Raw genomic sequence first — 15349 nt, 5'->3', positions numbered from 1 at the left:
GCAAGCTTTTAAAATGTGTAATCTGAGAATATAATATCTATCCAGTTATTCTTTCCCAAAGAATAAAATGAATATACCAATGAGAAGAATTCTGTGAGAAAATGTATACCTTTCATTTAGTTCACCAGATTGGAAGTGAGGACTTTTCAACAAATATGTTGGGAATTGGTCCTGATTTGGGTTTTTGCTTTTGACTGAAATTTGGACACTAAATAACAGATTTCACATTTCTCTCTTTTGACAAAAGAAAAAGAAGTTAGTAAACAGTTTATGTTCTCTCTTTTCCAAGACTGCATTTTAATGATTTGCCCAGTAAATAGAAAAATACTTTCAATCCAAAACCTATTTAAAAGAAGAAAATATGTGGTTTAGAGTAGAACATTTGTGTACAAGCCTTTTCTCTTTTTCCATTTAAGAAGAAAAGATTCCTGTGACATTAACATTCAGACAAGGCTCAGGAAAATTCAGGAATAATCACACTACAATGATTTCTCTTTGGGGAACAAAAGCAATCGGCAAAAAAATAAGAAAAAGAAACTTTCCAGCCTTCACTCCATAAACACACTGCATGCAAAAGATAGGTTCAGCTGCTCAGGAGTCAGACGAGTCTGATTCCCATTGGTCCCCTGAGCCAGGTTGCAGCCAATAGTGATGCTTTATGAGAGGAAAGAAAACTATTAAAATTGCAAAACCTCTCCCGTCCTGTTATCGAAATCCAGAAGACCTTAGAGAACACTAGGTTTAAAAAGTATAGAATGCAATGAGACTTATGAAGAAAGTAAGACAGATAATTGCTTTTCTTTTCTTTAAAATTGCTTCCCAGTCTCCTATTTCTACCAGTTAGGAGCTAAGAGACGGTCACTTATTTATTCATTTATGATTGAAACCCATGTATTCTCTTTTTCTTTTTCTTTTTTTTTTCTTTCACTTTATTTATTAAGTTGAAAGCTTCAAAATTAAAAAGGCACAAAAGAGTATACGGGCCGGGCGCTGTGGCTGACGCCTGTAACCTCAGCACTTTGGGAGGCCGAAGCGGGTGGATTGCCTGAGCTCAGGTGTTCGAGACCAGCCTGGGCAACACGGTGAAACCACGTCTCTACTAAAATACAAAAGAAATTAGCCGGGCGTGGTGGCCCACGCCTGTAGTCCCAGTTACTCCGGAGGCTGAGGCAGGAGAATCGCATGAATCCGGAAAGCAGAGATTGTAGCCAGCCAAGATCACCCCACTGCACTCCAGCCTGGGCAACAGAGCAAGACCCTGTCTCAAAAAAAAAGAGTATACAGTGACTAGTTTACCTCTGACTTCTGTCCCTTAGTAATCAACTTCTTAATTCTTGTGTATCCTTCTGGAGATTTTTTTCTTTTTTCTTTGTTGAGACAGGGTCTCAATCTCTCACCCAGGCTGCAGTGCAGTGGCAGGATCACAGCTCACTGCAACATCAACCTCCTGGGTTCAAGCAATCCTCCCACCTCGGCCTCCCAAAGTGCTGGGATTACAAGCATGAGCCACCATGCCCTGCCCTCCTAGAGATATTATGTACGGGTAAAAGAAAAGGTGGTTCCCCCCTCAAATATAAATTTAAAAATCAGAGGATCGTCACATAACCCTAACTCCTTATATTAACACATTACTGTTCTATGAAGCAATCTCTTCTTTAAAAAATAAATTTTCAATACCTCCTATATAACTCAAAGATAAGAAAGAGCTATTTGGCAAAAAGAAATAGGATGTCTAGAGAACTAAATTGCATATGATTTTATAGCAAATCAACTCACTGAATTTCTGGTCCAGGATTCTGACCTGAAAAACCTGTATAGATCTTCCAAGTTCCCAGCAGGAATAATTTTGCAGAAGTTTTATTAGCACTCCATGGAGATCTAAGGTCCAGAAGCCTCTTCAACTTAATGGAAGAGGGAGAGAAGAGGAAAGCGGGAAGTTGAATTCAAATGTTTGGTTCTTGTGGACTAGCAACAAGGAAGTGAAGACAGATGAAAGAGAAACCTTGAGTGCCTTGGATCAGTTAATCAGTAACTCACTAACGCTGGCACTAAACTAGATCCCTCTGACATCCAGTGGCAATTGACCTGGTAAGGCTAGACAAGTTTGTAAGTCTCTTGTTTAGTGCAAAAGAACCAGCCACAGAGAAAAGAGGCTGCTTGGAGAATAAGCTACAGAAAACAACTAAAGATCAAAACCAAGAGAGCCCTCCAGGGACCCGTGTGGTGTCTGAGGCAGAGGCTGAATTCCAAGAGAGAGTCCAGCACCCGCTTTTTTGAAGCCCTCAGCCTTTTCTTCTAGCCTGGAATCAGGTACTAGGGAAGAAAGAAGACTCAGAAGAAGGGTGTGCTTTTTAAGGTGTGGTGCACTATTAAGAATGCTAGACTGCCAGGAGTAGTGGCTCATGCCTGTAGTCTCAACACTTTGGGAGGTAGAGGTGGGAGGATTGCTTGAGCGCAGGAGTTCGAGACCAACCTGGCAATATAGTGAGACCCTGTCTCTACAAAATTTCTTCTAAAAATTAGCAGAGCGGGGCCGGGCGCAGTGGCTCATGCCTGCAATCCCAGCACTGTGGGAGGTCGAGGCAGGCGGATCACGAGGTCAGGAGATCAAGACCAGCCTGGCTAACATGGTGAAACCCCGTCTTTACTAAAAATACAAAAAATTAGATGGGCGTGCTGGCAGGCCCTGTAATGCCAGCTACTCAGGAGGCTGGGGCACGAGAATCACTTGAAACCAGGAGGCGCACGTTGCAGCGAGCCAAAATCGCGCCACTGCACTCCAGCCTGGGCGACAGAGCGAGGCTCCGCCTCAAAAAAAAAAAAAAAAACTAGCAGAGCATGGTGGCACACGCCCATAGTCCCAGCTACTCGGGAGGCTGAGGGGGAAGGACCTCTTGAGCCCTGGAGGTAGAGGCTGCAGTGAATCAAGATCCCACTGGTGACAGAGCGAGACCCTGTCTCAAAAAAATATACAAAAATAAAAGAATGCTAGACTTAGATGACTTAGGTATCCATCGCAACTCAGCCACCAACTGACTGTGTGAATGATGACATTCCTGAGCCCAGTTTCTTTGTGTGTAAACCAGCTCAAAAATACTGCAAATCTAAAACCAGCTCAGTACAAGCCAGTTGCAATTTCCCAGTACCACAGCAGTTTTAGGAGCACCAAAACTCCAGCTTCTGGAATAACTTAAGACATTTTCAGCAACTGTCCAAGGCAATTCTGATCTCCAGTTTGAAAAACATTACAAAACACTACCCGGTCCACTCTAGCAGTCAATCTATCAATACTACCTCAAGAAAAATAATCAGGCAACATCTAGATAAAACCAATACCTAAATCTTAGGATGTCAGAAAGCACATATTAAAATCATGAGGGATCCTCTTAGACCCACCACAAGATGGCAACAATCCAGAAGTGGTAAGTGAGCACTTCGATGTGGAAAAACTCTACAGAACAGAACCTAAACACCACTTCCAAAAACACAGCCAACATCGTTTATAAACAAAGCCGTGAATGTTTTCTGGAACCAGACTTGAATTTACAACCTCCTAAACTCCACGTAGGGAATGCAGTTTCTTTACTCGCCAGACAGCTTATCAGAAACTATACCTGTCTGTACTTTGCATAAATGGTGAATTTGAAAATAAAAATAACCCAGTGTTTGTCACAAATTTCCCACCTATTACCACTGCATTCCTGAGTGGTAACAGGTTTAAATTCCAAGTCTGTTCCATGTTCGTCTGTCCCATGTTCCATCTTAGGCAAGAAACTAACCTGTCTGAAGCTCATCAGTAACATAGGATGAGAATTCCTGCCTCTCTTGATTATTTTGAATTATAAAAAGACATAAAGTAAGTGCCATCACATGTTAGGAATACATTAATGTTCATTTCCTCCTTTTCTTCCAGAACCCTGTAAGATATTTACAGAACAACAAATAACCAGAAAAGCTATCCCCCTTATCGTAAATCCCAATCATGCCAAAATTCCTCAGACCAAAATAGATACTAACTGAAAAAGGGCTTTTTTGCATTTGTACGTAGTATGTGTACCATATGTGCTCTCATGATACACACATGATTATAAAAAGATATCGTCAGAAGGTAACCACTGTTGGCCGGGCACGGTGACTCAGGCCTGTAATCCCAGCACTTTGGGAGGCCAAGGCAGGCGAATCACTCTGAGGTCAGGAGTTCAAGACCAGCCTGGCCAACATGGTGAAACCCCATCTCTACTAAAAACATAAAAATTAGCCAGGCACGGTGGCACGCACCTGTAATCCCAGTTACTCCGGAGGCTGAGGCAGGAGAATCGCTTGAACTCAGAAGGTAGAGGTTGCAGTGAGCCAAGATCGCCCCACTATACTCCAGCCTGGGTGACAGAGAGACTCCATCTCAAAATAAAAAAAAGGTAACCACTGTTAATTCTACTCAACAATATTAGGTTAAATCATATGACATTGCTGATGCTTGACCACTTTATATTTACAACTATAGCAGTTTCATATAGTTGGAAATAGCAAATCTAGGGCAAGGATTTGAGGTCAGGAGCAGTGGTTCACAACTATAATCCCAGCACCTTGGGAGGCCAAGGAGGGAGGATCACTTGAGCCCAGGAGTTCAAAACTAGCCTGAGCAACATAGTGAGACCTCATCTTTAAAATTAAAAATGGTTTTTAAAAAATAAAGCAAGGATTCAATATCTGTCTGCCTTCCCTAGATTTCCTGAAAACAACAAGATCATTTGAAATCAGTAACTCTGCGTTGTCATCTCCGTTCTGCCATTTATTAGTTGTGTCACTTTAAGAAAATCATTTAGCAACTTTGGGCCCTGGTTTCCAGATGTATACGATAAATATGGTAGATTTATCTTTTTCTGCTCTGTAATTTAATGACTATAATAAGGCATAGGCACTTAGGTTAGTGCCACTAAAATGCAGAGCTGGTAAGAACATTTTAAACTTAGCTATCCAAATTCTCTTGGTTGTCCCTTCTGCATCCATCCTGCCCTCTTCCACTACGAAGCACAGAAGACAGAGACCTTGATGATAATAAAATAAAGCTGTGTAAACTTCTTCACAGGCTTCTTAAAAGGCACTTCTAATTTGGCACACCCTACCACAGCAGTACTGAATTTCTCCTTAAACAAAAATGGTCACGGGTGTCAAAGAGATGTGAGTGAGTGTCCACTGAACTGTGTCTAAATGATTTTCCTTGTGACCAAAGCCAGCCTGGAATAAGCCCCTGCTAGTGAGAAGAGGGAACATGCTTCCCAGGCCGAGGAGGCATTGTTCAAAGTAATGAGTTCTGCACCACTTGGTCCACAATTCACAGCTGAGTCTGATTTTCCTAGACAAAGAGCAATAACCAAATGGAGGATGCTCTTCAGCAAGCTTCCCTGGGTTTATCATTGTTTTGAGACTCACGAGGTGGTGAAGGAAAGACGAGAGTCTCCCTAACCGTCTATGTCCTAGGAATGACAAGAGGAAATGTTTGTCAACCCTGGTCAACATTATACCAGGATTTTGTCATGGCTGTAATGGATTTCAAGAGTCTAAATTCACTAAAAATGCCTAGAAATTATTCCATCTCAAAAGTTAAAATGTTTAATACTCTATTGTATTCCTTTTATCCTTCTATCATAATTTTATATCCCCTCTCATTTTTTGTTTTTTGGTTTTTTTGTTTGTTTGTTTTGTTCAGGGAAAAATAGTTATGATCCTTCGGGCATGCAGACCAACATTCTTAGAAGGGAGCTGCAGAAGGTTCATTATGTCATGAAACACAGAGCCAGAACAAAGGATTACTGAATCATTCACCTTATCTTCATCTAAGAAACTTGAGAATTACAGGGTTTCTGTTTCTTCTGAACTAAGTGCTGCACTTGCCAAGAGTACAAGTTTTAGAGTAGAGTTTGTACTACAAAAATGTAAGCAAATAGGTGCACATAATGCTTCCTATCCTAGATATACAGCCTTATCTAAATTACTCAAAGTTTCAGCTTTTGCTTCTGAATCTGCAAGTCTGAGTGATTAGCACCAAATCAATCATTCTCCTTAAGAGTACCAAAGGTAGTATCTTCACCCTGAACATCTGAAGTGGTGTTAGAATTATTTCAGGACTCACAGCTCTTAGTTCATTCAGAACAGAAATCTGGATTTATTCATCTTGCCTTATATATAACACGTTCTCAATAAACATTTGTTGACTACATGAATAAATTAAGTAAAAAACATTTCATTAAGAATTTTCTCAGTGTTTTACATTATGGCACCCTAACAAGAAGCACTTTTATCATATTCTGTGTTTATAATACTATCCCTTTATCTGGAAGACTGATTTTTAAAATAAATTTAATTGAAGTTGATAATGTGGGAAAATATATCAAACGGAAGCAATAACTTTAAACAGATTTTATTACGAATCTGGTGCCACTATAAATCCTCGCTCTGCCCATCAATCTTCCCTCTCTTTGTCTCCTTCCCATTGCCTCTCCCCTGCCTCCCCCAGGTACTCCCAGTCTCATTATCCCATGATCTGTTAAAACTGCAGTTTACCTCCTGGAACCAGCAAAAACACATGTCACTGAGAATTAGGGAATTGGAGCCAGTTACAAGCCACCACATAGGGTCACAAAGTATCTGAACCTGAAAATGAAGAGTTTTTCTATTTTTCTAAACAAGAGAAAAGGGGAGAAACTCAGTTGGACTTATTTTCAAACATTTAAGCTAGATGGATTGCACAATGTTAAGCATTTATGACAAATGAGATGGGAGAGAACTTTAACAGCATGTTACTCGCCAATCATTTGAAAAGCGGTACATTGATTTCATTTGCTAATGGTGAGAGTATATTATCTTAAAACATCTACCACAAATAAACACTTGCTATTCTTGAAAACAAATTGCTTGAAACTGGTATGTAGCAAGACAGTACTCACGTATTACTTCACCCAAGGTATTTTATGCCACACTTTATGCCAAGAAGAGTTAACTCCATTTTAAATTTGTATTAGCAGTTATATTAATTCTAACCAATGTTTAATAGCAACTAGGTACCAACCATACTGCCAAATATTGATGCAGTTTAAGAAAGATAAGCAAGAAGCTACCGCTCCTTCTACATACCCCCTTAAGATGTGTACTTTTGCCAAATGCTAGGCTGTATGTAAACAAATGGGATTTAAAAGAGGGGAGAGGGCTGTCAAGATTCACAGTTTTATGAAACTAAAAATTATTCTTGTCTTCCAGGCACAGTGGCTCACGCCTGTAATCCCAGCACTTTTGAGAGGACGAAGTGGGTGGATTACCTGAGGTCAGGAGTTCAAGACCAGCCTGGCCAATGTGGTGAAACCCCGTCTCTACTAAAAATACAAAAATTAGCTGGGCATGGTGGTGCATGCCTGTAATCCCAGCTATTCGGGAAGCTGAGGCAGGAGAATCGCTTGAACCCAGGAGGCGGAGGTTGCAGTGAGCCGAGGTTGCACTGCACTCCAGCCTGGGCGAGAGAGCCAGACTCTGTCTCAAAAAAGAAAAAAAGAAAAAGAAAATTACTCTCAACAGACAGCTTGAGAAAACTGGCTTCTGTTAACGCTTCTTGAAGCATTCTCTGCAGAAGATTTTAACCCCAAAGGTGACCAAAACGCTGAGGCAACTGAAAAAAACAACCGCCTCTTCTGGGAAAGCCTTTGTTTCTTTTCATTGGCATTATACTCTGGTCCCTTTCGCAGCGCATCTCCTTGTCATAAACATGCCAATAAACAGGACATGGGTGCTGCTGGGTTGTACAAGCCCTGCTCTTCACTTGGGTTAGGAGGCACAGATTTGTCCTTGTAACGCTCGAGAACAATCACTTTACTGAATTTTTTAACTCCTTACCAGGAAGTAAATGTTTTATTCGTCTCCACTTTTCGGGATAGAGGGGGATTTCAGTTGCTGCCCTAATAACTAATCTCTCACCATTTTCTTCTGTCCGTGATCAAAATGGTAACAAGGGAAGGGAAAAGTTGGTTTTTGTTTTGTTTTTTTTTTTAGTTGGTTATTGCTTTAATGCTGAACTCTCAACGTCATAATGTGATCACAAATTGATTCGCAGACGGAAACAAATAGAAAACGCCTCAGGAAGGAGGGGAGAGGATGTCGCAGATGCTCAACAGGGAACTGGGCTTAGGGGCGCGCGGGGTGGCGTCTCGGACCCACTGCTCAGTCGCCAAGGAAACGCCGCGCAGGCGCAGAGCGCGCCGCCGTGGGCAGGGGTTTGCCTCCACCACCCCGCGCCGCTCGGGCGCTCCTCGTTCTTCCCAGGAAAGGGCAATGGAGTATATCCTCCTCGCGCTGAGCACACCTAGTCTTCTCTAAGAGGGTCCTGAGCAGGGTCACCGGTCGCAGGAAAAGCTGTGAGACTCCCCAAGTGTAACCGACGCTGCACTTCCCTTGCTGGGAAACGCGGACCTGCTCTCCTGGCGGCGTCTGGCGATCAGAGAGAGGGTCCCGGGACCCCGCATGAGGGTGAAGCATCCTGCAACGATGCTGGACGTTCCACCAGACGAAATGCCACCCACCACCACCGCAAGGGACCCGAGAGTTACATTCTTTAGCGGACACACATACACCCCCACATCCTTCTGAATTATGGGACCCCTAAGAGCAGCCGTGGCCAGTTCCCCGCACGGGGGGTTGGAGGAGCCCCACGCACAGCACTCACACAGTCCTAAAGAGGCGTGTCCAGGCTGTGGCTGCCGAGAGAGGAACTCGGGCCACCTGCTCACTCGCTCATCGGACTGGCGTACCAGTCCTCTTTTTCCTGCACACCCTCTTCTCTCCCGCGCCCCCCTCCCCTTCCCCCGAAAGCACTGACCTCCTCAGCTTTGAGTGTTCAGTAGATGAAGGACTCCTCGGAGTCCGTGGCACAGGGAGCCACCTCCGAAGTGCTGGGGTGATGAGTTATTGGCCCCTGTGACTCCAACTCCAAAGCCCTGCCAAGGGCCAGAAAAGCCCCCCTAGAAGAGCACTTCTCCCCACTAGCCAGCAGAAGCCCCAGAAGAGCGGGGAAGAGCAGGGTGCCGCCGCCACAACCTGCTTTCTCATTCAAATCCTCACACTCACACAGGAGCCCCACTCCCTCTCGGCCCCGCAGCTTCCGAGGAAATCAGGAACTGGAGTTGGGAAGAGCGGACTGGAGCGCCCGCTGCCTCCGCTGGCCCGGGCGGGATAGGTGTACGGAACCCCAGGGCTGCACCTGGAATCCTTGGCTTACACTCTTCTGCGGGGCTCCCCGCTTGGCAAGGGCCAGAAGCATTGGCAATGAGACCCTTTTACCTACCCCCCACCCCCTGCAAGTTTCAAAAGTTTCCAAACCCAGGGTAACCCCTTGATACTCAGTTTGGGGCTGTAGCTGGAGGGCCTCGGTGGTGGGCGGGTAAAGGAGTTGGAGAAACAAAGTTGGAGGTGAAGGGGCAGGGAATGGGAACTGCGTGCAACTTGCACCAAAGTAAAAGGTGTTCTGAAATGCCCGTCTTACCTCCTTTAAAAAAAAAAAAAAAAAAAAAAATTCTAAGAACATAGCATCTGTCAATGCTGCAAATTAAAGAGATCCACTTTGAGTGAAGTGCAACTAAAATTGAGAGTGTAGATGATAACACTTTGCTTTTATTTATTCCCAGTCTCTTCATTTGGAAATGCTACTCCTTGGCATTCACAGGACACTTACTCACTTAGATCCGTTTAGTAGCTGGTTGACTCAAGCGGGCAACCTGCCGGGAGTAAGAAGACGGCGGTGGCAGAGGAAAGCTTGCACAGAGCAGGCACTCAAGTGTAGATGAAACGATGAAATCTACTGAACGCACTGACAGGATGAGTGACCAGCTAGGGGCGGATGCGGGAACCTCCACTGGTCTAGACTGCCGCAGTGTGATCCGGCTTCTGGATTCCAGGATTTACATTTATCAGCCTTCATTCAACCTGCCCTATTGTTAGTTCAAAGCCTGGCTGGGAAGGAGTGGGGACGCAGCTCTTCACTCACCTTTCAGTTTAAAATAATCCTCCAATAAGAATGTCCTAGGAAAGCTGGCAGCATGGGGTTGGCAGGGATTTTCTGGGCTTAGTGACAACATAAACTAAAGTCATTTTCTTTTTTCATGCGTGAATTTGCCCAGGAAGTTACAAATGAGTAAATTACAAATGAGTGCCTGAGATTGGAGCTCCGGGCCTTGGCTGCCTGTCCGCTTTGACAGACAGTTAGTGTGGAGGGTGGTAGCACTGTGACCTCTCAGCACAAGATCTAGGGTTTCACCTTTTCATCCCACTTAGCCGATACCATAGAAACAACCCATTTGTATTATTCAATTCAACAGAGGCAATTACAATGTCACAGCAAAGCACCATGGGCAAGAAGAAACTTTATCCTGAAAACAATCCTAGACTCTTAGAAAAAAGAAAAAAGCTACCAGAATACCCACTTGAATTTCTTCCTCCCAATAGTACCAGGAAGAAATCAATTTGGAAAAAAATATAGGTAAAACGTTCTTTGCCTCTATAGAAAGAAACCTCCCCAAATTTACTTTTGTTTTTGTTTTTTTTACATGCCCATACATAAGCCTCAATTTATAAGAAATTAAGTCATTAACCCTCTGCCTCCAAACTGCTTTTTATTTTGTAAACATGCTTGTTGGAGATTTATTTTGCTGGTAATCTCCATGGTGAATAGAAAAGCCAAAAAAAAAAAAAAAAAAAAAAAACACCAAGATAATCCCTCAACAGCAGCAGTTCACCCCCTAACCTCCGGTGTTTGTCTTTCTTGAGTCTGAAAAAATGCAGATGCACATGTTGAAATAAACTCAGACACAAAGTTTCTAATAAGAGCACTTGTTTGCTGTGCACTTTATTTTGATAGTTTTAATCAACTCCCATAATTTTGTAAACTTTCAAATTTTTTAATTGTGTGGTATTTCAAACCTACCAAAAACAGGACATACACCATGTAATACTCCTGCTCCCCCAACCCTTTCTTTTTTAAACAAAGTATTACAGATACAGCTAAACCCCAACTCCTGACTCGTTACCCCCACCCCTTTCCAAAGGTAATAATTCTGAAGTTGATATGAATCATAATTATGCATGTTCTTAAATGTTTAGGATATTTATACATCCATAATCTTTTAATGTAGCTTTTCTCTCCAAGTATTTTTAACATTATTTATCAGAGAAAAATCACTAAAACAATTAATTAATTAATTGGAGAACATCACTAAAAACAAGAAAATTTGTTACATTGCTAAGTTTTTAGAAGCAGGACAGAACTATTTTTCCTGCTTGTGACAATCAGAGTATGGAATAATAACACAGGGATTAGAAAGTGGGTAATAAGCAGCCTCTCTAGGTTACACAAACTCTTCCATGGTTACCGAAGAATAAATAGAAAAACAAAACAAATAATGCCCTCCTCTTTCACTGGTTAAAGGGGAACTGGAGAAAATGAGACCTACATTAAAACTTCTTTGGGCAGGTAAGACAAACATCCTACATGGTAATAAAGTACCTTTTCTAGATGATCTCTTGGTCATGCAAGCTATGATCTTTTAGTAAGGATTTACCACTTTTCCAAGTATAAAGAACTCCTGCTGGTAGCTCAATACAAGGTTGAAATCCGCCTGGCTGAAAAGTCTGGGGTTGAATTAGCTCTGCCTCTTCAAGCACAGGGACATCCATCTGTACAGTAGTTACAAAAAATCCTTTGCTGTGATCCTTTGACTTAATGTCCTCCCAGCATTAAAAGTGCTAAGAAAGCATCAATTTTTCTTAAATGCCATTGAATGGCGAAAGGCATCCTTCCCAACCCCCACCCTCCTCATTTCCTGAGTGATGACTCTCATTAATTATACTGGCACACCGCGGCCCAGCCTCCCTTCTAAATAGCTGCCAGATTTCTACATATCATCTCTGCCTTGATACAGAATGTGCACTGACACCAGGATCACAGAAAATCCTGGAAGAGGTGCCTGATACACGGTAAAATGATTGATGTGCCTTGTGGTGAGCCCAATGCGCTGCATATCGCAGGGGGTTTCTTAGAAAACTGCACTGGAAATTTCTGTGTTGGAAAAAGATTTTTCTAGCTGCACAAAAATTGCGCTTCCAGTTGCAAAAAGAGCCACGTATTTAAGGTGTTCAAATTTAAACAGCAACCATCTTGAGTTATATCCATGAGCAAGAGAGGAAAGGAGATAAATATTCCGTATTTTAATCAATGCACCAAGTTAAGAAAACCATTGACCAAAAAAAGCTTATCAAGAAGGAGGCATTCCTCTTTCAACACATATTTCTTCAGTACTTGCCATGTGCCAGGCACTGCTCTAGGTGGTTAGCCTTAGCTGGAATATAGATAGCACTCCTGAAGTAGAGCGTAGTACCTGTCTTTATGGCCCTACTCTATGAATTGGTCACGGCCTTTAGGTACAAATAACAAAACCCCTTATCAAACCAGCTTGAGTAAAAAGCTGATGTATTGACTCCCACTTTACGATGGGGGAAGGATAAGGACTTCAGAAACGATGGGAGTCTAGCAATTCAGAATCAGCATTTCTCTTGTTAAAGAAAAAATTATTCAATGTTAAAGCATGGTGAGGAAGGCCACTGAAATCGACACAGGGACTACTGCACGGAGCTCATAGGCAGCTGGGAATACAGCATAGGCAGCTGGGAAGTTATAGACAAAGAGCAGATGGGGTTGCTGGATGACAAATCACTAAGAGGAAACATCAGGGATATGAGGGACTCCAGCTAAACCGACCTAACTGGATTCTTGCTGAACACAGGCCAGGGTGATCAGACATGACCTGGGGGACAGTGGAGGATGAAGGATCTATTGAGGGTGATCAGATATGGAGACTGGGGGTTCTTGCTAAACTGACTTAGCAGAACTCCTTACTAAAACTGAGTTTTACAAGAAAATGCATATATGGGCCCAGGAGAAGGCTCAGAAGCATGACTAATGTTTGGCAAAGCAAGCAATTTTTGTCACTCTCACACTTTCACCTTTTCTCCTACTATTTCCCTCTCTCTGCTTTTCTCAGTATTTTGATCCTGTTCTCTCCTATTCCATATGAGCTTTCTGTACAACCTGGGGGTGGGGAGAACATGGCTAGAGACAGCTCCAGGTTTCAATTGTCTCAGCTAGAGAGGCCATTTTGCTTTTACCATCTGTAAATAAGAGGGTAGGAAAGGATTTGAACTGACCTGACTTAGGTCATGTATCCATCCATAGGTCAATTACTGTGGACAACAATAAGTAGAGTGTATGTGTGGCCAGACCCTGATTATACACACACCCTTATAGCCAGGAAGGTGGGATATTATAAATAGCAGCCCATCAGAACTACCTGGAACCAGAGAGGATTTGTTCCCAAGATGAAAGGGGCTGGTTCTACCAAGTGAAGGCAGGAAGAGATTCTAGCAAATAAAAAGAATAGATGTGGGCTGGGCACGATGGCTCACACCTGTAATACCAGCACTCTGGGAGGCTGAGGCGGGTGGATGACGAGGTCAGGAGTTCGAGATCAGCCTGGCCAACATGGTAAAACCCCGTCTCTACTAAAAATACAAAAATTAGCCAGGTGTGGTGGCAGCCACCTGTAATCCCAGCTACTCGGGAGGCTGCGGCAGAGAATTGCTTGAACCCAGGAGGTGGAGGTTGCAGTGAGCAAAGATTGTGCCGCTGCACTCCAGCCTGGGTGACAGAGCGAGACTCCGTCTCAAAAAAAAAAAAAAAAAAAAAGAATAGATGTTCCCTAGGGCGCCCTCTCTTAAACCTGCTGCCAAAGGAAGAAATACCTTTATGCTGATTTATATATATATTACTTAATCTACAGAGTAGATCAGAAGCGAAATGTCCTAAATCCATCACGGGAGACTGAGGGGAGAGGAGTAGTAATGGCCAACTGTAAGTGCTGCCAATCTTTCCCTCCCCAGCTGAAGAAGCATGTGTCCCCATGTGGGGCCAACTGACAGGAGGTGGAGATGGGGAGGAAGGAACACAACCAGGATAGCTGATCTCTGAAAGAATTGTTTTCTTTTGTGTTTTTCACTTTTTATCATGGAAGTGTTTATACATACACAAAAGTAGAATAGTATAGTAAAACCCTATGTACTAGTCACTGTGTTTCAACAATTATTAATATTTTGGCAACTTTATCCAGGAATATGGAGATTCTCTGAAATACTTGAATTCATAAACTAACACATTTTTGCAGTACTATGATGTTGGTTACTGAAAGAAATACATGCCTCTTATGGTAAATTATATAAGACCAGTGCATGCAAAGCCCTTAGCAAAATGCCTGGTACAAAATGAGTTCTCAAATATGTCTTTACTGTTAATATTTGAAACCTATTTAAACTTTTTATTTATTTACTTATTATTGTGTGTGTGTGTGTGACGGAGTTTCACTCTCGTTGCCGAGGCTGGAGTGCAGTTGCACGATCTCAGCTCACTGCAACCTCGCCCTCCTGGGTTCAAGTGATTCTCCTGCCTCAGCCTCCCAAGTAGCTGGGATTACAGGCAGGTGCCACCACGCCTGGCTAATTTTGTATTTTTAGTAGAAATGGGGTTTCACCATGTTGGCCAGGTGAACTCCTGACCTCAGGTGATGTGCTCACCTCGACCTCCCAAAGTGCTGGGATTACAGGCCTGAGCCACTGTGCCCGGCTGAAAGTTTTTAAATATGAATGAAGTCTACAAATGGAAATGTTTTGGCATACAGAGGAAAATAATGTTTTTTTGTTTTGTTTTTTGTTTATTTTTGAGACAGAGTCTTGCTCTGTCGCCCAGACTGGAGTGCAGTGGCGTGATCTCAGTTCACTGCAATCTCTGCCTCCCAGGCTCAAGCGATTCTCCTGCCTCAGCCTCCAGAGTAGCTGGGATTACAGGCACCCACCACCATGCCCAGCTAATTTTTGTGTTTTTTAGTAGAGACGAGGTTTCGCCATGTTGGTCAGGCTGGTCTCAAACTCCTGACCTCAGGTGATCCAACCGCCTTGGCCTTCCAAAGTACTGGGATTACAGGCATGAGCATCCAACTGAAAATAATGTTTTTTTTTAAATAATGTTTTTTTAGAGACTGGGGTCTCACTATGTTGCCCAGGCTGGATTCTTAACTGCTCTAACTGCTGGGCTCAAGGGATCCTCCTGCCTCAGCTTCCTGAGTAGCTGGAACTACAGGTGTTCTGCTGGAAAATAACTTTTTAAGGCTAAACTCTGATTCTTCATTTACCAACAGACTATAACTTATTTTAATGATTTATTTTTAAATGGCAGCTATTTATATTTTTTCTATAACAAGCCTATATAACT

The 15349-nt window shown here is 42.9% G+C and overlaps 1 protein-coding gene across 7 annotated transcripts in view; it reads right to left on the bottom strand.

Moving 5' to 3' along the window:
• The window catches only part of PLCH1 (phospholipase C eta 1), a 264401-nt gene that overhangs the window by 246232 nt on the left and 2820 nt on the right, over nucleotides 1–15349 (bottom strand). For 6 of the 7 annotated variants that reach the window (XM_017955767.3, XM_031663635.1, XM_031663637.1 and 3 more), the window contains exon 1: nucleotides 8861–11620. The exons of the other annotated variant lie outside the window; for it this stretch is intronic. The gene's annotated coding sequence lies outside the window, so the exon portion shown is untranslated. Of the gene's footprint in view, nucleotides 1–8860; nucleotides 11621–15349 lie in introns of those variants that run through there. 7 annotated transcript variants of the gene reach the window in all.

This window comes from Papio anubis, chromosome 2 (genome assembly GCF_008728515.1).
Source record: "Papio anubis isolate 15944 chromosome 2, Panubis1.0, whole genome shotgun sequence".
Classification (NCBI taxonomy): Eukaryota; Metazoa; Chordata; class Mammalia; order Primates; family Cercopithecidae; genus Papio; species Papio anubis.
This window is presented reverse-complemented; position numbering and strand designations above follow the sequence as displayed.